The sequence below is a fragment of the Lasioglossum baleicum genome, chromosome 5 (genome assembly GCF_051020765.1).
Source record: "Lasioglossum baleicum chromosome 5, iyLasBale1, whole genome shotgun sequence".
Lineage (NCBI taxonomy): Eukaryota > Metazoa > Arthropoda > Insecta > Hymenoptera > Halictidae > Lasioglossum > Lasioglossum baleicum.
This window is the reverse complement of record NC_134933.1, coordinates 6,228,268-6,250,615: the sequence shown is the minus strand read 5'-3', so window position 1 is coordinate 6,250,615 and position 22,348 is coordinate 6,228,268. Positions and strand designations below refer to the sequence as shown.

Genomic DNA, 22,348 nt, shown 5'->3' with positions numbered 1-22,348 from the left:
GGATGGAGGAAACACGCTCCGCGAAACGTTTAACCCTTCCCAAGACTCATCCCTATCTCCCCTATATCTCACCCTTATTTTTCTTCCTCGAAATCGGCTAACACGTTGTCTGCCACACGTTGATGCTCACGAAATTCAGACAGCATATTTCGTAATATGTTGAGTTCCTCGGAAAGTTCGTGCGTTTCTACTCTAAATAAATTTTAGTCTTGTGTTTTTACAGAGGACATCATTTCCATTAGTCTTTTTATTTTCTCCCACCCAGTGGTGCACTCAGGATGTGATCTTGGGGGGGATTGAGTTGAACCCAGCCCTAGGTTTTGCGTGATATGACCTTTTTTTTAGCCAAAATATCTGTCAACGGTACCCAGGGCTATTCCGCGATTTTAATTTTGGAAGCTAAACATTTCTTTCTTTGGGAGGGACTTTGCCCCCTGCCCCCCCCCTGGGTGCGCTACTACTCTCGTCATCTCACGAGTTTTTTTAATACCATCTTCGTAAAATTTTTATGATTTTGATGAGAAATATTTTTCGAGGACAGTTTTGACTTTTTCATAAGTTGTGAAGCTTTTTATATTTTAGCGAATGATCAACATCGTCAAATTCGCAAGCAAATTTATATCTCGTTAAAAGGAACAATATCTGAAAATATCGTGCAACGAGCATCGACCACGTAACCAGTGAACGCGAAACCAAAACCGAGTTTTTTCATCTCGGGCGACCTCGGACGCGTCGAATTACAGCCCCTCCCACAGCGCAAGTATTTCACGGGATTATACCGCCTTAATTATGGAAAGAATAATTTAGCGAGTCCAAGTTTCCGCCTTGTCTTTGAGGGATTATGCAAATCCTTCCGACTCGATTTAAATCTTAGGATTACTGCTTGAGATATTTCGATCGTGATAATCGTTGCTAACTGCTGGCCGCTACTTCTAATTACTCGTGGTCTCTCTTCTTTTCCTTTTTCTCGAACGGTGGTCCACTGGCGAACACGCCAGAAAATCGTGTAAAAATTTCGTCCCTCGACCAGCGATACGTTCTCCTGTCTGTTATTTCGTGATCCATAACGGGCTTTGGCAATTGCTGCTTCTACGGACTGATTACATGACGCAGCAGAGGTATAAGCTCGGGCAAATGCGTGACGACCCGGTATAAAAATTTTTATAGAGGATTTCTGATTGAACGACCATTTTACGACGTTTAATACGCTCTCGCAGCACCCCGACGAAAGTCCTACTCGATACGTGACTGATGGGAAACACGTCGTCGATAAGGGAACAATGCACGGAATTTCGATAATGTGTGCACCTTAGCACGGAGTTGGGCATTAATCAATTAATATTTTAATCAAGATTGGTTGATTAATGTGTACAATTAAAAAAGTTGTATCATTGAAAAATCGGCGATTGATTCAATCGATTGATGAAGTTAATCGTCAATCGTTGATCAAAAGAAGAAATCATCGAAAAATCGGCGACTGGTTCAATAGATTGGTCTGTTCTTTATTCTGTTGCTTGTTAAGTTGTAAGAATGTATCAATACTCTTCTAAATTTTTGTAATCTTCTTATTGTTTGAAATTACATCACGAGTCAAGAGTCAATACGATTTTTACAGAAATTCCAAGTACCGCAATTATGGGAGAATTGTGCTTCTCTACAGGTTAAACAGGTGGAACCTGTCAGCAGTAGAACAGCCGGCGCGGCGGGCCGAGGATTAATAACAAGCCAGTTTTTCTCCCATTAGCGATTTCGCTTAGCCGTGCTCGTTAATCCGCAAAAACAATTACCGCGTAAACAGGATCAAGCTAGCGGAGCAGGTCCGTTCGATTGAGTTGTTCAACTGGTTGACCGCGAGGTACCATTAGCGGCTACTTAAGTATATAGTTATTAGGAAGTTTCCCGCCTTGTTGCCGATCTCTCGACACAAGAGCGTCGCTCGAGTAATTACTCGGACACGAGTGTTCTGAGAATCGTTCGTGTCGCACGACCGGAGACGACGACGCAGAAACACGAGAGTGATCGTTTCCTCGATATCGATGTGTGAAAACTGCAAATAATTTCTAAGCTTACATCGTTGAACCTTTTTGAAAAATCTGTCCTTTCATTCTAACCCTTTCGATCAGATTCTTTCAAATCTAAAACTTGTATGTTAATTTCTGAAAGTGAGACACACACGTGATGAAAACTTCATTTTAAATGCTGTTTAATGTTTGTAATTTTCTAACATGAATATCGCCTCTATGCAGATCAAACAATTTTCAAACAAACCTTCCCGGATCAAAGGATTTGATTAAAAGGGCATCTTTGTAGTCCGCACTGCGATTCGGAAGTAGGTTTTTTGTTGGTGCACGCAAAGGAAAAGGCATTGCAGATCCGGTCGGTCTTCGATCGGCCGATTTCGGTCGAAATAGAGCTGGCCAGTGTGGAAACGACGACGAAATTGCCCGGAGATCTGTTCGATCGGGCAATCTTTGCGCGAAGAGATTCCCCATTACGTAGTTCCTCCTCCTCGAGCGATTCTCTTTCGTCGATATAATTTCAACTGGGCGCAACGCGGAAATTTCTTCGGGCCGATCCGCGATCCTCGAGCCGTTGTTCGGCAGTGAGCCAACAGGGAACTTCCGAAGAGATTAATTACCGGCCGCTTTGATTCATTATCTTGAATATCTTGTTCCGTCGAACCTCTCCACGGAGCGTATCTCGCGTAGCGAAACTTTCCCTGATCCGAGATGGCTGATTTAGGCTGCATCGATTCTTTCGCGAGGGTTCTTCCGGTCTTATATATTCAGCAATCTTATATTAGTTAATAATTAAGCTACGCTATGCTAATATGCTTTATATATGATAATAATTTATATATAATATCTGTCAATTCATAATATCTATCAAATATACAGGGTTAGTCACCTGACGTTGCCACCTCAAATATCTTTGTTGTTTTTAAAGATACGTCAACTGTCTGCAAGACAAAGTTGAATGGTAAAATGGGGCTCATACGATAGCGAAAAAATTTTTGTTTTTATGTAATTTTTTTTAGAGATATGATGGTCACCTTCATTTTTTTAAATAGAATGTCCTATTTTTTATACGATAGACCGACAGAAATTCTGAGTATAAAAGTGTTGACCTTCGTAAGGCCGAAACCTAATAGTTAACGAGATAATATCCATAAAAAAAGAAAATTGTTTCGATAATATCTCGTTAACTATTAGAGATTTAGAACATCAACACATTTATACTCAGAATTTGATACTCTATCGATCTATGGTATGAAAAATAGGACATTCCATTTAAAAAATGAAGGTGACCTTCGTATCTCTAAAAAAAATTACATAAAAACAAAAATTTGTTGGTATCGTATGAACCCCATTGTACCTTTATCTTTAAAAACAACAAAGATATTCAAGGTGATCAAGTTAGGTGAAATACCCTGTATATATAATATTATTATATATATTGTAATTATATTTATTGCCAGTCTTTTTCAATTCTTAATTCGTAATTTGATCAGGACTTCGAACAACTGGAAAATTATTTTACAGCAATTTCCAAGTTCCGAGTAGTCATCGGTAGTTTTAAGATCACGATTTCCGGTGTAAAACCGGGGGCGCACCTGTAATTGGGCTCATCGTTCCCGACTCTTTTACAGAGGAGTCGAACGGGGATCGAAGTTCGGGCGAACTCTTGTAAAACAAAGTTCTTTCAGACAGTCAAATCGACCGCCTTCTCGCCGTAACAACCATCGATGTCGGAAGTCCGGTGAAACGGTGCTCGTTAAAAATTTCACGCGTTTCCGCGCGAACTTGTATCGTAAAACAAACAAACGTGTGCAGTAGACCGATCATGGAGCGACAGTTGTAACGACCGTGAGCACGAGCACGCCCATTCCCGAAAGAAAAAGGAACAAAAAGAACGGAGGGAATCGTTCAATTAGCTGGGGAAAGAAGGCAGGTCGCGAAATTCTTAATTAGTTAAACGTTTCGTTTCGGGGCTTATTAGCGACTGCGCCCCGCCGCAATTCCCTCCTTCGGAACGTCGAGACGAGTCGAATTTCGCGGTCGATCCTCCTCGTTCGCCCGACCTTAATTACCTTTACGCAAATGACTTCGCATTGGCGCAGCGCGCAACTGCAGCCGCCTCTCGGGACTATTGATGACTCTTCGATCGCCGGGACTACCGACGCTTCTGCCGTCTCTTATCTCGCTCTGTGTGTCTTCGAGAATAATCGCCCGGTCGGCCGGAAAGGACCTGGCAATTTTTAAACAAAAGTATTATAATATTTCCAGCCGTATCGCCTTCTTTGGAACTCTTTCGGATTCGTCGAACTTCCAAATAATTATAAATTATCAATTTGGTCGCAGATTAACAGCAGGTTCGTCGATGAATTTTGCAAAAGTACCACAGTGGATTCCTCCCAATTTGTGATTGTATATTTTTATTCGACGTCCACAATGGCACCTAACTCTGCCTTGTTCCTGTTTCGCTTTAGTGCACCGCAAAGATGAGCAGATATAAAGTTTACGCTCGAGGATTGGGCGTTATTGGACTGTAAACGCTTCACCTAAATATTCACCGATTATGCTGCAAAGGCTGCGGACCAGCCCGTGTAGGATACGTTTAACCCTTTGCACTCCAAGTGTTGATTAGGTTGGCTTTGAGCGCTCGGCGTTCCTGTTCGAAGCGACAAGGTGGTCGGCTCTTCGTCGTTGCTGGGATCGTACAATCGCCTTATTTCCATACCCGCAAAGCTTTTCATATCCTGGAATAGCTTTTGAACCCGGCAAACCGATAGAAAATATCCCGAGTCCCGAGAGGATTTTCGAAATTCTTGAAACACGAGCTGAATCCACTTCGTACCGTAACAGTCGCACCATATTGTCCTAGATCAAGGATTTCGTACAATCATTTCCTCGAAAAGGGTGTTTGCTATTTACGTTTGATTTCCACTTGCATCTTCTCCATTTCCATGTTCCAAAAGTTCTTCATGCAATGTTCACACTTGATATTATTAGGCTCGCTATTTTCCTTGTAGATGTTATTTTTTCCTTAAGGTTTATAATTTATCGTAAGGGTAAATTAATTTATCGAGCCAATTGCTGTCTTAAGAACGAAATTTATTGGACAATCTAACGTATGCGACCATCCCTGCAAAATTTCTCAACTATTTAGACCCGAAACTAATTCAGTCGGAGTTTCAAGATCACGTTTAAATTATTTTTCGACTTTCAGCTCGACAAACTATTTTTATAGTAACGCTTATGCCTCCGAATTGACGTTAATTCGATGAAACTTGAGCAAGTATGACAGTAAATATTTTTAGTGATTGTTAAATATAAGGAACCTGAACTATTTAACAGATCTGCCAAATTAGACAGTGGACATATTGGTGACATCTCTGGTTCAATTATTTTTTTCGTCCACCGAAATAATCATACTTGATAATTCTGTTAACTCCGGTGCACTGTTTAAACGACATCTACTCGCGAATACAGCAGATTTTCGTGACAGTCCCAAAAAACAAACAGTCCGGTGTCCGATTCGAACAATTAAAAGAATAATCGAAGGGTAAGATCGATTGGCAGCTCGCAGTGACATTTATAATCATTCTGAAGGGCATTCGGCATTCCGCGTGGCACGCAACTTTTGACAATATGAAGTAACAAGTTTTCTGGGGTTCTCATATTTTATCGGATAAGAGCCGAAAATGGTCTGCCACCCCCGGGGGGAGGGGAGAAATAACTGGGACTCGGGGTGAAACGTTGGCGTGCAACCTCGTGAAGTTGCGCAAAGTAATGCGCTAAGTTCGCGTCACCGGCGAGGGCGGGGAGAGCAACGTCGAGAGAGGGGGGAAAAAAAGAGAAGGAAAGACTTGCGAGAGTTTCTCGTCAATTTGTCAAGCGTACCGAAACGTATCCGGGCTCTCTCTCCCAGGTTCCGTTCGAACTATCCCGAATCGTCGTTTTCACGCGGAGAAACTGCGAAGACGGGCGAAAGTCTGACCACCCCCGTCTCCGCGCTTCTTCATTCGTCTATTTACCGCCTCTTCCGAGCAGAATCGAGCTCCTCGATACCGTTATTCGAAACTCGAGCTACATTCAATAACATTTATCCAGTCGACGCTTTGGAGCGAGAACCGCGAAAATATTTGCGGATCGGCATTCGTCGGGGGTTTGTTGTTTCGCCGGAAGTTGTGCGGATAACTTGGGCGGTGCAAGAAATTAAAGAGCCCCGAAATGATCGGGGATGCTGTGGAATTGTCCCCCTTTTAATTGCGGTCTTTTAGTGGAAAATTCTTCTACGATTGTTTTGTATCTCGATGTTGGCTCGTTGAATGCTTGCCTAAAGTATAGAAGGTGTCCTAAAAATGTACCTCCTTGCTGCCGGCTTTGTGGAGGAGTTACGAACGATAAAGCTTCTTAAAATGACTTCAGAAATCGCTCCTTTCGGTCTGAGGAAATACTATACCATTTGAGGGTTAACATATTGTAACGAAATAATAAAGATTAATTAGAAATAATGCGAAAATGAAATGTTTGCATGTAGTCTCCAAGCCAAGGAGTCAATAAACCGGATGAGGAAGGATTGAACAAGAGAAGTAGGCTCGAAACAGCGAACGCAGCTATTTATCACACGACGTAATGCCTAGAAAAATGAAATGTTTGCATGCAGACCTACCCGGACGGCTAGCGACTATAAATAATCGACTGCTTCAGAATAATTGCTAAAGAGGTCTGTCCCGAATCGGGTACAAAGTGCCAAGCGTCGACAAATCGCAGTTTCTCGCGGCTAATGAGCCGATAAACTGGATAAAGTATGATTTGCGAAGAAAAGCAGGTTCTCGGCAAGAAACACGCCGCGGGAGGGAGAGGTCGTGTCGCGTGACTGGAGGCACGCGAGTTCCGAATAAACGCGGATTAATAATTTCGCGGAGCGCACGGGCCTGCGGCTGTTTGCCGGGGTACACGTGTAATTCAAGACGCCGTAGTCCAAGGCTGCGTAACGTTATTTGCGTGAAATTCAACGAACTAACCGAACCGAACCGTTCCTAGTCCTGGTTCGTAAACCCCTGCCGCGTCAGAATGTTCGAGCTTGTACGAGCCGATCATTAAACACGTGCTTTCTCTTTCTCTCTGTATCGGGGATCTTTGCTTCTTTCCGACATGCCGGCTACAGAGGGAGGAGCAGGGTAAGTTAAGACGGAGTTTAGAACGAAACTGGGAAGCCGAGCAAGAATATTCGCGCACGCAAAAGTGGTTCCCTCCTGGAAAATACACATCCCGCAGTAAAATAACGCGGCGACGCGGAACCGCGTTAAATTTCTCCGCTGCTTCCCGGAAAATGCGACGAGAAACGCTCTGCCTCCACAGGGAAGCTTACCCGTGTTCCTTGTATACTTATTTTGCGGAATCCGTTAGCCGAAATGTTTCCGCGTTTTCGAATATACTGGCTGCGCCGACAAGAATCGCTGGCTTAGATACCAGGTTGCTCCGGAAGTAATGAGAATCAATGGATGCAATATAATCAATTTTTTGTGCAACTTTTACCAACGTATTCCGGACATTTTTCTAGTTTAACACTGTAATTCACAGAGTACTCGAAATTTATTTAATTTACCATTTCTATCAAAAACGACCCATCTTCGAAACCCGTGGATACCGGCATCATCGCGCCGCACAGTGTGCTATTTGGCTGAAAGACGGGAATAAAATATTGTAGCGTTATTTACGTGTTCAGAGTCATAAAAAAGTAGGTCGTTGGATTCGTATTGACGCCAGCTATAACATTATGAAATGAAAAATGTATTTTAACATTTAAAAAATCAAAATATTTTTTATTTTTTGTAGAAAAAAAATATGATCGTGTTAATTTTTTAAATGTCACTAAGTATTTTTTGTTACATACTGTTGTAGCTGATGTCAAGACGGATCCAATGGCCTACTTAACTACGGCTTTAAGTCTTAAAATAATGCTAGAATAATTTTGTCCAGCTAGATTCGCGATCGGCATCACTGTGCGCCGTGTGTACCGTCTCCCATAGATCCCAGATGATCTGCTCCAAGATCCCCAAGTCACGGATAATCAGAACTGCAACCTTTGGGATCCAAATCTCTCTATATTCCGTCGCAGAAATTTCAAGTCGGCTCAACCTACAGCTTCTTCGGCAGGGAATCATTTTCTGAAGCCCCGCAGACGTTTCCATTGCTGGAGGCTGGCTATTTAGACGTCTGAAATTCGGTTTCGCTCCATTGGACCGATTCCGATGAAGTTTGACAAGTATCGAACGCGTGCCAGCCCTAATACTATTTCCTGCCGCGGAGGGTGGAAACCCTCTGAATGAGAGCCGTTCCAGCGCGTAAATTCTATTTAGCCGGAGACGACAGCCGAACGCGCGCATGATTTACGTCGCTCGCGAATTGCCTGCGCGAAATACTCGCCGCAATAGGCGAAACCTGGGAAAAAAGGGACGCGTCTCCGGGTGTCTCGTATCTCACGAATCTCATTAAGAGCTGGCTGCACGCTTCGCGAGAGGAATTTGCGACGTCAGCATCGGGCCATACACACGCTTCCCTTTCGTGGCAGGCGTTGCGAAAATTCCTCAATAACTAAAAAGTGCCGCATAATATTTTTGCAGGTAATTCCTTGTCAAACTCATCGGAGAGTACAGTAAACATTTATGTCTGTCACTCTCTAGTCGATTTCCCTGCGTATCAATTTTTTCTGGTTCCTGTCTGTTAATTAATATCGAACATTTTTAATTGAAACAAAGATCCGCAATCTAATCATCATCAGATTCATGTAAAATAACAATATGTAGGAAGCGGCAGTTAAATGGAAATTCATTTTCACTGTTTTATATTTCACCCAGTTGATTTCTTCATAAATGCATAAAGATCCGCAGTCTGGTCATCATCCAATGCCTAAATATTAACATGCTCTTCACAGATTCGATCACAGAACAGAACAAGCGAAACCCCAATTTTCATCGCAAGTGTTAAGTCGTCGTTAAAGATGCAATTGAGTCTGCACGCACACACACACGCGCACACACACGATACTATCGATTGCTGGAGTCGCCATCGCGTTTCTGGGAAGGCGAGAAACAGCAAAAGCGGTATGGTTCGGCGGGTTAGCTCCGCCAGGTGAAACATTGAAAAACGTCGAACCATCAATTGAGTGCTATAGCGGTAGCTCTTTCGTGTTGCATGACGCGTTTCAGTTTTCGCGAAGAAGTGTCGATAGCAACGCGCACGATACCGAACGGTTCATTCCCGGCAGCTTATCCCGTGCAGCCAGTTTTCTCGCTGCATCATGCAAACCGTTGCAACGGGTTGCAACAGGGAGAGCAAGTCCATCAATCTTCGCCGCCTACCGAAAATCCTTGCTCGCAGTGGTCGGACCGTTGTTTGCCGTTGTTTCTCATCCCGAAATCGTCGAGGACCGGCCATAATTTCACGATAGAACACCGTGGAACGGACCCACGCCACGTTCTCCTCTCGCCAGCGAGATCTCAGATTGCCTCATCCGATAAATTGTCCCCAGGTTTATATAGAGGCGAGGCCGGGAGAGGCGGATGACGTCGGGGAAATGCAAATGCAATTTCATTCATTGATTGGCGACGTCGTGGCGACCAAGATGCAGACGAACTGACGTCATTTTGATGTCTTTTCAGGTCCGCGGATTAGAAAATTGTCCGCGAGACCCGCAATCGCGCAGCCTGAATAGAGATTGCGCCGGAATTACGTGATGTCTCGAGATTCCGCGCTTGTCCGAGATCCTACGGAGCTGAACCGTTGATTCCAGGAACGTTTTTGGCACGCAGCCTCTTTCCCGAGCGGAACACCACGGGTGATCGAACTGTTATACGCCGATGGAACAATTTCAGATTTCGCCGAACGACCTACAAATAATACATCCATATTGTAAAATTATTTTTATCTTCCCGTTCTATCAAATTTCACCAATTCATACAGTTCGCAGTCTAATAATGAAACATTACGAGCGAAATACGGACCTCGCCTTCCCGAATCCCGCCTCCGATTTGCCGTACAGTCTCCCGCGACCATCGGGAACGGCCGTCCGTAAATCAAGAATATGATATGCTCGGATTAAGCTCGAGGAACAGGCTAACGCGGCGAAACTGTTCGTCGTTCGCGCTCGAAAGGAATATCCTCTGGAGCGGTCGGGTCCACGGAACGAATGTTGATCGATTCAATTGACTAGAGTTACCTCGACGAGCTCGATGCCCTGGCATGCCGTCTGTCCGGGAAATCAACGAAACTGCATAGTTTGCTGCTCGTTCTCTCGTCACGTTGTTTCCACGGCTCGATCGGTTTTTCCATAACGCGCCGCCGCGTCTCGCCGTCGAATATTTTCCAGGACAGGGTTCGTTTTCCAGGGAAGTTTCCTGGACCGCGTTTCCCTGGGGGGAACGTCCGTGGTCAGAGAGAAAGAGAGAGAGAGAGAGAGAGAGAGAGAGAGAGGACAAGGAACGAGAGGAATAAAAATGAATGACATCTTTCGTCGGGATGACCAGGCCGGATTTCATTTCAATGTTTTCCCGGCGGGCCGGTCTGTCTCGTTTAAAAGGCTCTCCGCGGAGTCCGCTGCTGGCCCGATTCTTCCGCCCTCCAATTTTTCCTGAGGTTCCTTTTCTGTGTTTCTCTACCACGCTTTTCCACCGGCAACCCCCCTTTCGCCCCCTGTTTAATCGGCGTCTCTCTGTCTACGCTTTCCTCCATTTGTTTGCCGTTCCCCGGACCGGCAGCCCTCATCCCATATTCCGGCGGTGTCCACGATTTCGGGTTTGGCGCGGAACAATGCGAGCAAACTGAATGCGCCGCACGGCCCTCTGAATCATGCTTCTAACGCGAAAAAATTGTTAACGATTCTCCGGCCATCTTATCGGTTAAGCATTGCACTCGAATATTGGATGTTGCCACCGATCAGATTGATCGCTCGGTGGCGTTGTTCTTTCATTTTTTGCGATACAGCTCTTTTAGATCTCGCTTCGATTCGGAAGTATTTATTAGGTTGCTCTCGTATAAATATCACAGCATTGAATAAATTATGTTATAGATACCAGAATAGAGGAAGAGTCAGTTCGTTGTTCAGTTTAAATCCATTAGTTTCGGTCAGTAGATCGTTGTCTTGCATTTCACAAATTTAGCAATGTCACAACTGCATTGCAACTCCTGTTAACTCTAAAAATTTATCAAAATAATTGCTTAATGTGTAACCATTAATAACCACGTGTGGATATAGATGAGATTCAATTATCTCACTACGTTTCTATTTACCATTTCGATACTGGATGAATATTCAGTATCATTTATATGCACATGATGCATAAAAATTAGCAGTCTAATAATAATCGACCAGCAGATGTTTACGGGAACTCTACCAAGGCTCGCGTATCAGGTCTCCCAAGTATGTCGTACGTTTCACTTCGGCAGGGTTTCCCTTTCGCGCGGAGATCTCCATTTTTAATCAATGAAACGATGAGACGAGAGTTCTATCCGCTTGTATTTTTTTCGTTTTATTCCGGCGCGAACGGTGCTGGTAACGCTTCCGTTTCACTCGGTGAGGTGATATCTCCTTTATATTCGAGAACGTTGCATCCCTCGCGCGGCTCCCGTTTAGAAGCGGGATGGAAAGTTGCAATAAAACGCCGCCGCGGATCCGTCTTTTATTTGCAATTTCTCCCCAGTCGCCGCGCCGCGTCGCACCGACCCTGTTTACCCGGGAGAACTTCTCGAAATCGCTTCCACCTACACGAATAGAAATACCAATGCATAACTCGAGCAAACCCGCCAGAGAATTTGTCCGGGGTCGCCTGTGAACTACATGAAAACAGTCCGGTACCAACCGTTCCTTCGGCATTTTTATGTCAATGTATGCTTGTCGTTATAAATGCGCCACGCGAGCTCCTCGACCAGCAGCTCGCACTGGAAATAGTCAATTATCGTTGTCATTGCTCGCCGAGGCAGCCAATTTCGGAACTCAACCGTTGGTTTGATACGTTTACCGCAGCTACAGGTAAAACGAAACGTAACTGTTCATTTCGATCCTCATCTTTGGTTAAACTTTCATTCAGGGGACCAAAAATTGCCAACTTTTCTTAATGTAATATTATACAATTCGACGAAAAAAATGATGAAACTGTAAATCCTAGTGCAAGGGATCCAAGACCCAGCGGGTCCGCTCACTACGTCACACTATGGGACAAACCGATGAAATCTGTGTCAAGATCAAAGAACCTTCGATAGAAATGAGATAGAGCGATGAAATTTTTTTAAAATTAAAGCTGAAACTTTGCAGAATATGGGATAATTAACGGGATAATATTCTTTAAACTTGCACAATTTCAAGAAAATTGTGGTTTTCCCAATACCACGCGCGGAAATTTTTTTTTTTAACATGCTATACATCGTTTCCCGTAGGTTTTTCACGCTGATTTCAAATCTGGTCTCAAAATTTATTTACGACCTCAAAATTTTGCAAGAAATCGATTTTTGTGAACACAACTTACGAAATCACTTTTTCGTTGAAATGAATTGGCAAAATCCTGAGGTCGTAGACAAATTTTGAGGCCAGATTTGAAATCAGCGTGAAAAAACCTACGGGAAATGATGTATAGCATGTTCAAAAAAAAATTTTCCGCGCGTGATATTGGAAAAACCACAATTTTCTTGAAATTGTGCAAGTTCAACGAATTCTTTCAAGGTTAAAAAACGTTCGTACCACAATCTCGTTAATTATCCCATATTCTGCAAAGTTCCAGCTTTAATTTTTAAGAAATTTCATCGCTTTATCTCATTTCTGTCGAAAGTTCTTTAATTTTTACACAGATTTCATCAGTTTGTCCCATAGTGCGTCACACACGCTCCTGTTTGGAAACCAATATGTCAGCATTCCCTGAAGCTTAGATTTCGCACACTAAAATTTAAAGTTTTATCATTTTTTCGTCAAATTTTGTATAATATTACATTCAGAAAAGTTGAAAATTTTTGGTTCCCTGAGGGAAAGTTCATTCCCCGACTTTAGTGATACGTTGATCTTTTGAGAACGCATTGTACCAGGATGGTCGCCGGAATGACCGCGTCGCAGCCGGTTTGACAGACGCAGCAGTTTGCTCGCTGGATAACTGGAGTTGCGTAAGTGTTATCGCGCGGCGTCGTTCCCGGGGACACTGATTGCGTGTCAAAGGGAGAGAGGTTGAGTCGCGACGAGTGTAGGTTGTCCATCTACGCCCAAACTCAATTCCCATTCCCATATTTCTGTCCCGTGCCGAACTAGAAGATACATCTAGATAAATGCGGCGAAACGTGCTCTGAGAGCCGCCGCGCCGCGCCGCGACCGGCAAACTTTTGTCCGACTGCGACGCCGGGACGTCCCTCGACCGGGACAGGACTTTTTTCGGGGGAGATTTACCGTCGCGACGGGCGTCGTTGTCGCAGAATCCCTGTTGGGAACGAGCCGTCCTCCTGGCAGTAGATTTTTTCACGATCTTGGGAAATCCTTGGAAACTACCCCCGTTAATTCCCGCGGATATCCAGAATCCAAAGATCCTCTGGCTGGCAATCCATTTTTGTAACTATGCAATTGGCGATGCTTTCAGATATTCTTATTAAGTGAAATTGAGAAACTAAATAACGATTTATCGTTGTTGTGCTCCGAAATTCTTGCATTATACGCATGAAAGCATCGTTCAATTCTTCTAATGTCTCCACAGGTTCGGCCAATTAGTTTTCGCGGCGAACGCATTAAATTTTCAGTGAAAAGAGAGCAAAAAGGTATTTACTATAATGCGGAGGATCGCGAAACTCGGTGCAGTCTGCAACTAGATTATAGTTCGTTGGGAGGCTATTGCACGGTCGTATTGATAAAGATTAACAGTCTGCCGAGAAGCTTCGAGCCCCTGTAAGGGAAAGATTAATCATACTTTAAGACCGGGGCTCGGTCTAAGGACTTTTCTGGGCTGGAAATAATCCAGAAAAGAATCTTCAAGGACTTCTTCCCCGGGGCTCGTATGAAAGGAGGTATCGAAAGCAGCTTTCTTCGCGCGCACTCGATGCATAAGCGATATCAGATTAGCGGGGCTCGTTACCGTCCAGGGAGATTAATTATCGGCCGGGCAATCTTAATCGGGGCTAATTCGAACGGTAACGCAACACTTGCTGACACCGCAAGACGATTTATCTATCGCGATGGGGCGGACATTTTTCCGAGGGACCGAGAGAAGAAAACCGCTCAATGGAAAAGCGAGACGAGAGACGACGATGACCTCGACTACCGCGGAACACTTTCTAGCGACCCCGGAGCTTGCTTAAGCGAGTAGAAAACAAGGCCAGGTGGCCAGGGATGCGAGGGTAATTTTTTATCGGGGAGAAATCGATTCCGCAGCCTCTGTTTCCTTTTGGGTGGATGCACGATAGTTCGCTGACTGAAGGAACTCGAAGCGGGAAGAAAGAGTCCGATAAAATGAAGATCGATTCAATTGATCGTAACCTACGAGGTTAATATGTTACTCACCTCCCTCTCCAATTTCTGAGAGGAGACGAGAGGTACAGTGCATTAACACGAGAACAAAACCGAACCCGAAAATGATGGATTTCAGACTCTTTATTTTACAATTGTTTTTGTCAGTTGATAGCAACCTTTCCAGCGTGAATTAAATCGACACAAACTGGAGCGTATCGAATACTTCAGATCTTGACATACTTATACGTAACCACGCCCGCATGTGGAACAATGGCTTCAAATATTCAACTCGATTCATATTTGATTAAATATCGGGTAACGGAAAGAGAAATATTTACAAGCTTTTATAGAACCGCATTCATCATTTATCTATGAATACTGCGGATCCTTGCGTGTTTCTCTCGCTTCCAATCTGGCGTGACCTGGAAGGTCATTGTGTCGTATACACTCCGCGACAAAACTATAAGAGACCTGCGATTTTAGCTAATATTTTATTAATACTAATTTTTTCGTGAAAGTTTTCGTTATTAATCCAAAGAATCAACTAAAGTACATACATTTCCACAGAGGCAATGTTGTTGAATTAGATTGAAAGAAGTTTCATTGAAATTTCTAATTTTTGATAAAATAAGGTGCGACAAAACTATAAGACAATGTATATTTTACGTAAGAAAAAATCGGTGGAAGTTAATGAAAAACATTTTTTTCTATTTAGTAGTAATGTGTTGTGCCACCTTTATTTTTTATAGTTTCAATTAATCGTCGTGGTATCGATTTATATAAATTTTTTATTTGATCTTGACTTAATTTGGCCCATTTTCTTCAATACGAGCTTTCAACTCTTCCACCGACAAAAACTGTTTCCGATTTCCATATACAGCACGTGCTAAAATTCTCCTCAGATATGTTTTCTATTATATTTAAATCTGGAGACCTCGCAGGCCATGGTAAAATTTGTATATTACGGTCTTCAAAATGTTTTTTTACACGTTTCGTTGTATGCACAGCGGCATTATCGTGTTGAAAAATATAATTTTCACATGCAATAGTGCTTGCATGTAGCGTTAATTGTTCTTCTAATATTTCTATATATTTAATTGCATTCATGCTGGTGTTAATAAATTTTACATCGGTTCTCCCGTGGTACTCTACTGCGGTCCATACCATGATGCCGCCTCCACCCATTTGCCGCCTTGACAAATGCAATTCTTCCTTCCGCAAATCATGAAAATAATATGAAAGACCATCCGGTCCATCTAAATTGAAACGTTTTTCATCTGAAAAAATAACTTTTCTCCACTTTTTTTCCACTGGAGATGTCTCTTCGCAAAATCTTCCCTGGCTGCTTTGTGTCGATTCGTAAGTGGCGGTTTTTTCTGCAATTTTCGTCTTTTTAAATGCTTGGCCCGTTTAATTATCCGTAGCACATTACGAATATTGGTGTGAACGCCAGCTTGCGCTGCAATTTTCCGTGCTGTCAAGCTAGAATTCGACGATACCCTCAGAATGGCTCGTCGTTGTCGCTCGGTTGTCACTTTTGGACGTCCACCAGGATGTTCGTTCCATAATTCTCTCTACTTTTTAAATAATTGAGCACAGCACATCGACTTCGCCCAGCTACTCTTGAAATTTCTGAAATAGAAGTATTCTTTTCTTTTAGATTTACGATCACTCTTATTTCACTGTCTGTCAGCTTTTTACCACGCGGCATTGTAGTTATATTATGTAAGAACAAAATTACAGATGTTTAATTTTAAGTGCACAATTACTTCTAACATTGTGACTGCGATTAGAGTATAAGATCGACTGACGAAAAGCCACTGTCTTATAGTTTTGTCGCGGCGAGAATAGCATGTTTACATACATTTCCCAAATTCTTGAAATTGTAACATTCGATATTTCATAGAACTATAAAATATACTTCTATATAATGTGAACAATCACACTATGAATGGAGGAAGACAAAACTCAAGACTTGCATAGAATTTTCATCAGATTTCGCACATGTCCTATAGTTTTGTCGCGGAGTGTACGAGTGAATTTGTCTTGGCACGCTCTTTCGTATGATATTAACACATTACTGATCAGTGATTATTGCATAATTTTGAAAAATCTATGGTGCATGGCTAAACACTTTTTAATGGAACCGTCAATAGCAACAGCAATTTTCAATGTGAACTAACAAGTCACCTACAATAACGTCATCTGATAGTTTCATTTAAGATTGCAATGTATAAAAGAAAATTTCTATGCTTTCTTTTTGTACAGCACAATTATTGAAAATCCTATTAATAGGTTTCCGCTAGGTAAAGTGTTAACATATATGGCGATCCCTAAAAAAAATTAGGAGCCACCTATACTGAAAATAAGAGCAAAACTATTTCTTGTTTCATATTTTTTCAAATTCTTTTATCTGCTTAAAAAACATGTGCAGAAAATTAGAGATTAGCACGGAAGGGGCGAACGGTGAGAATGCGACGATTCTCGTGAAGTCAGGACGCGTTCGAGAGTGTGTGCTCGAACGGATGTGCGAGGCTGAATCGCGAAAACTGGAATGTTTTCGGAGGCGCGCGGTTTGCACGGGAAACTTCTTGAGCGCGATTCGCAAGCGCATTTTGAGCTTGCCTTCTAGAGCTGCGTCGAGGACACGGGTCGCCCGCGGATCAAGAGCAGTCTGGATGCTAAACCGCGTCGAATTTATCGATGTTGACGGAGCACTCACCTGCTCGTGTCACGTTCTTAGGTGTGCAAGGCACCTTGGGGGAGAAGCGGTGTCCCGATGTCAGCCGGCTGGCTCCCTCCCGGAACGCTCTGTCGAATGCGTTCCGAACTCGTGTCGCAAATACGCGCGAATGCAGTTTACAACGGAGTCGTTTCACTATACTCTGCCCGGGTTGCTTCTTGCCAGCATACCCGACGAGCGGGGATTAACGCCCCAGACATGGGACTTCCGTTTCACCCGCGACGCGACGAGCGTAAGCTCTTTTGTCTCGGTTAACGAGTCGCTGGGAACGTTACTCGCGAAACTGTTATTGCAAGGTGTTAGAGACACCTTCGTGTCCAAAGAAATTGATGAAATAATTAACTCTTGACGGTGGGCGCCGTTTCTTCGCGAGCTACGTTCCACGCTTCGCGCTCTATATGTTTTTGATAAGAAAATGTAGCGTGGCTGGCACAATTTACCCAAACGCTAGCGAATGCGTTATAAGTGGATTTTATGTGTTCGCCAAGGATTGGCTGGGTCGATTCTAAAACTGTAGAAATGCCAAATGAATTTAGAAATACTGTTATATTAGTTTTAACTCGACTCCCACGTCGACTGTGGATCTTTATGCAAAATAAACATTTTCTAAGTCGATTGCCTTCCGTGTTTTTCCATTATTTAAACGTGTCGACGGAAAAATGTAAAATTGACGACTCGAGGTGAAACAGGGTGTTTCGAGATTATAAACGTCACTAGAATAATGCGAATTATAGTTATTAAAAATATTATTCTTAACATGCACACATTATGTACGAAAATACTACAAATTAATTCCAGATGATTTGAATGTAACCGCAAGTTAATAAACTCCCTACTTACAATTAGTATGGGCCTTCAACCTCCTCTTAATGTAGACACACTCATAGCAAAGCCAAAGATTGTAATTTACATATTTATAAGAGTTAACGGCCATTCACTTGTATTATTATTGTAATATTGCATTCACTTGTATTATTATTGTATTATTACTGTATTCTACATTATTGTATTCACTTATATTATTCTTACAAATTTTACTTACAAATAAAAAAAAGCATTTTTTGTAATAAAGAGCAGATGGAGGAAAACCGAAAATCGTATCGGGATTTTTTCGGTGACCGAACGGATGGAAATTATCGGCTTTGAGGACGCAGCGTGCGTTGATTTGACGAGGCACGTTCCCATCGCGCGGCATCGAGGATTCCTTATTTTTCCGGCTCGGGACGGTATGCTTTTCGTATTTGCGCCTGATACGTATACAGCCAAGCGGGCGACCGTGCATCTCCGGAATAGTTTGGACAGGGGAAGTTGTAATTTCAGCGGAACTGGTTCCCGGAGACTATCAAATTGCCGGGAGTTTGACAAAAGTTGGAAAATACGAGGCTTCCCGTAGCGAGCGCGCGGTTCGTCGCGGAATGACTCATGCAGCGCGGAACGCAATCGCATTGCAACGAAAGATCGTTCGAGCGGAATCGATCTCATTTGTAGCAGAGCGCGCAGCAGCAGCGGCGCTCGATGGAAACGCGCCGCCTCTTTTCCGACGGGAATCGGGCAACTTTCCGGTGCGCTCATCTTCGGGAAACTCTGATTGGTTCGTTCGACGTATCCCCCCCACCCCCTGCCATCCGATTCGGTAATCATCACTCATTTTCCCAAGGTTTTTCCTTACGAAGGAATCGACTCTCTATCAACCGGCGGAAAAGTACGTAGCTCCTCGCGGACCCGTTCCTCTGCGATAACATCGATTGCACCACACAGGAAATGGCGGAAGAGAAAAAGTATCGACGTTATAGATCAACATTTTCGTAAATCACGATTCTCAAACTCGTAAACTCGTTCGTGAACGGTCCCCGCAGTTACCTTGTTTTCCTGGAAAATATTGTTCTTGATGGCAACATTCTGGGAGAACTCTCTGTGTTTTCCTAAGCAAATTGGTACCTCGTGATTCTTTTAATCACTCTGGATTGAAGAATGAAGCCTCCCCTTTAAATCGAACGCTTAAATTGTGATATACGATCTTTCATTGTCGATTTATGAAACTTTGAATGAAAAGCTGTGCTATTACCATTTTATTAAACTTCAAATAAAATGCGTGCTACCAGCGATGGGATAAATTGAAGTATACCACGAGAAGATTACCTCGCTGAACTACAATTTCGTATGTGTGGATTTTTTAATCAGTATAGATTTGAAAAATGAAGCCGCCACTTTGCAACAACCCTCTTAAAGGCGATGTCTTAAACTTCAAATAAAAGATTTGCTTCCAACACGATAGAATAAATTGAAGTATACCACGAGAAAATTGCCCCGACGAAATAATATGTTGAGTGTATGGATTTTTTCAGTTATAGATTTGAAGGATGAAGCCTTACAACAAACTCTTACATTTTACAGGGTGACAAGAAATAACGGAGTTAATCATTTCTTATTATAATTCTGTCAAATTGACGAATTTTGAAAAACCAAATAATAACAACCATAACATGGACCTTTAGTATTCATATATTTAAGAAGTTTCGAAATGGCCACCCTTTGCGCCGATACAGAGGCTCAAACGTGTCTTGAAATTTTCGGCAATGGGCCGCAGCTCTTCTGGCGTCATTCGGTCCTCCGCCTGGTACAGAGATTTTTTCAATGACTCCAAATTTTGATGGGGCCGAGCACAGGCCCTGGCCTCCAACATCGACCACACGCTGTAGTCCATCGGGTTGAGATTCGGTGATTACGGCGACCATTCCACAGATGTGATGAAACCTGGAAAATGGGCTATGCACCACTCCTGAGTCGTTTTCGCCCTGTGGGCCGGCGCGGAATCCTGCTGTAACGTCCATTCCGGATCGCCGAGGTGCTGTTGGGCCCACAGAAGTACGACGGCTACGAGAATGTCCCGTCGATACACTTCTTGGTTGATTTTGACCCCTTGATCCACGAAAACCGTAGCAAATCCCATTTTCCAAGTTTCATCACATCTGCGGAATGGCCGCCGTGCTCACTGGATCTCAACTATATAAACTCCAGCGTTTGGTCGATTTTGGAAGCCAGGGCCTGTGCTCAGCCCCATAAAAGTTTCGAGTCGCTGAAAAAATCTCTGCACCGGGTGTGGGACCGAATGACGCCAGAAAAGCTGCGGCCCATAGCCGAAAATTTCAAAACACGTTTGAGCCTCTGAATCGGCTCAAAGGGTGGCCATTTCGAAACTTCTTAAATATATGAATACTAAAGGTCCATGTTATGGTTGTTATCATTTGGTTTTTCAAAATTCGTCGATTTGACAGAATTATAATAAGAAATGTTTAACTCCGTTATTTCTTGTCACCCTGTAATGTACTCTGTTATTATTTTATTGAACTTCAAATGATACAAGTACTATGATAACGTCGGTTGTAGAACACAGGACATACGATAAACATTTTGGTCAATGACATTAAGAATCTCAAACTCGTAAACTCGTGAGTGGTTCTAAGCAATCTGCAGTTACCAGTACATACCTTGTTTTCCGTGAAAACGTTGTTCTTGATGGTGACATATTCTGGGAAGGCTCTCCGTGTTTTCCTGACGGCGCGGCGGTCCAACCAAAACACTGTAAGGAAAAATAAAAGATTAAGTGACCAAAAATTATTTATAAGTTTTAAACGCGAGCGAGTCAGTCTAAACTTTCTTTGTTTTTGAATAAAGAGCGTGTTCGAATTAGCAACTACAATGATACGAGATCTAATTAGGAAAGTGAGTAAGTGGTCAACTGTAATGGACAAATGAAATAATTTGGAGGAACATGAACAGGCTGTCGTGAACAATAGCCGATGAATTAAATAACTGGAGAAACATAAACAGAATGGGGTCAACAATGACCGATGAATTAAATAATCTGCAGAAACATCAATAGAAAATGGTCAACAATAGCGATCGAATTTAATTATTCGGAGAAATATCAACAGAACGTGGTCAGCGATAACCAGAGAATTAAATTATTTTGGGGAAATGAACACTTCGTGTTCAGCATTAACGATTATTGAATCCGGGACGATCGGCTACAGCAAAACCCAGAATGTGGAGAAAAATATCAGAAAGTAGTCGGATATAGTCAACGGTCAGCACCTGAAGACCTGAAATAATGTCTAAAAAATCAACACAGTGTTCAGTAATAGTCAAAGACTGAAATAATGCAAAAAAAGTTAATATTTATTTCTAAAAAAAATAATTACCGTCTCATTCTTCTTGACGTAATTGAACAAAATATTCGAGAAATATTTGTTTCTTGAATATTTTGTGGTGATAATGTCCTGTTTTTTGATTTTCTGTGCTCGAGAATGAGATTTTCGGCTCCCGATGCGTCGAGGTTTTGTAAGGAAGCGGCGGAGCTTTTAAAACGGCGAAGCCCCGATCATTGTTTCGTGGAGCCCGACGATAAAACAGCGGAGGAGGGAAACAAGGAGAATTTATACACGGTCCCGACCCCCGTGGAACAACGCAAGCTCTCGCTCCCAGGAAGGTAAATCGCTGCCGATTAGGCTGACATCTGGGGCGATTCTTTCTCGATTCCGGCGAATTTGCTTCTCGAGGAGAACGCGAGTTCCCCGGGACCGACGATTACCATTGTTGATCGAACGTGCTCGATGTTCCACCGAGGACCGCACGATTTTCCTTTCTTGTAATTTTTCAATCCAACTGACACGAGTCCCGCTGATTTCGCGCAGTATATTCGATTGTCAGGAAAATTGCAAAGCTGTCTCCAACCCTGGAGTAAGTCGCACGAACCTAGCCTGCGTTCGTCGATTTGATTTATGTAGATCCTCCGGATAAAAATGTCCTACCTATACATGTATAAAACTTCAATTCTTTACAAGACAAGTGTACTGGAACTGCACCATTTGGTCTCGCCTAAATAAGAACAACTACGCCGTTGTACAGTACAAAATTCGGTCAATATTTCATCGACTCTCGTACAAAGGAATCGAGAAGGTTCGGTAGCGAGCGACCAGAGATAGCAGATATGATAAAATCAATTGGAATGTTTATTTTCGTGCCACGCCGCGCCGCCGCGCCGGTGCGATTGGTCTTTTTTCCTCTCGGCCAGGGAAAATTTGTCGGTGAAACCAACCCACGCGATTGGTGATGGCCGCCAGG

At 43.0% G+C, this 22,348-nt stretch overlaps 1 protein-coding gene across 4 annotated transcripts in view; it reads left to right on the top strand.

The window, feature by feature from the left end:
* The window catches only part of Nolo (ADAMTS-like no long nerve cord), a 295,981-nt gene that overhangs the window by 19,981 nt on the left and 253,652 nt on the right, over positions 1-22,348 (top strand). The gene's annotated exons all lie outside the window — the stretch shown is intronic.